The sequence below is a fragment of the Pteropus alecto genome, unplaced genomic scaffold (genome assembly GCF_000325575.1).
Source record: "Pteropus alecto unplaced genomic scaffold, ASM32557v1 scaffold587, whole genome shotgun sequence".
In the NCBI taxonomy this organism is placed as follows: domain Eukaryota; kingdom Metazoa; phylum Chordata; class Mammalia; order Chiroptera; family Pteropodidae; genus Pteropus; species Pteropus alecto.
The window spans coordinates 727931-728941 of NW_006439816.1; positions in this window are offsets into that span (position 1 = coordinate 727931).

The window sequence follows — 1011 nt, forward strand, 5'->3', positions numbered from 1 at the left end:
GGGGGGGCAGGTCTGGAAAGGGATGAGAGCACACTTATGCCTGAGGCCCCCTGGGGCTTCATGCTCTCATGCTAGTCCGCAATTGGTCTTTAGCAGTTGGCTCAATATTTCTAGTTTAATATTCCTACAGCTTATATGGCATTCAGTGACATCTGTTCTGCGTAGACAATGATCCAGTTCTGTTTTTCTCTGCAGGCAATTCTCTCTAGATTTCAGGTCACTTATCTGCCCTTTGAGTTCAATTCTCTGATAGGCTCAAGAAAGTTGTTAATGTACATTTTGTCCAGTATTTTTCTCATATGGATCAAAGTGATGCTCTTTCCACATCTCTATATATTCTAGCTGAAGTTAGAAAATACTGTTAATAAAGAGGTTTGAATAGTAATAATTACCTTATATGTTTACCTATGCAGTTATTTTTGCAGACCTTCATTCCTTTGTGGAGAGCCATATTTCCACCTGGTATAATTTTCCTTCTGTCTGAAAGATTTCATTATCCTTTTTTCGTAGTGTGGATCTGCTGCCGATATATGTCTGAAAAAGGCTTCGTTTCCATCGACTTGACGTGGGACATTTTTAACTAGGAGGGCTAAACACTCTTTGAGAGGCTGATGGTGTGGGAGGAAGTAGCTATGCTTGAGGCTCTGACGCACCTGGATTCAAATCCTGATCTCTTGCAATTATTTCTGCCTGAGGGGACAGGTAATCTCACCTGTGTGGCCCAGTTTGTCATCTGTAAAATGAGGGCCATTAAGAGTAGCGGCGTCGTGTCTAGGAGTAAGTGATGTACTGCGGGGAAGGGAAAGTACCGGGCACGGTGCTCCGCGAGGGCTGGTTCTCCTCGGTACCGCCACTGCCCGAACCTGCCCGAGTGTGAGCTGCACGCACAGCCGTCCACGGCCCGCGGGCGTGCGGCTCCGCCTCACGGAAGAGCTTCGAGTGGCGTGAAAGCGAACGTCCCCGACGCCTGCGCCCTGTGCTCACCTGGCCGTGCCACCTGCTCCGTGGACC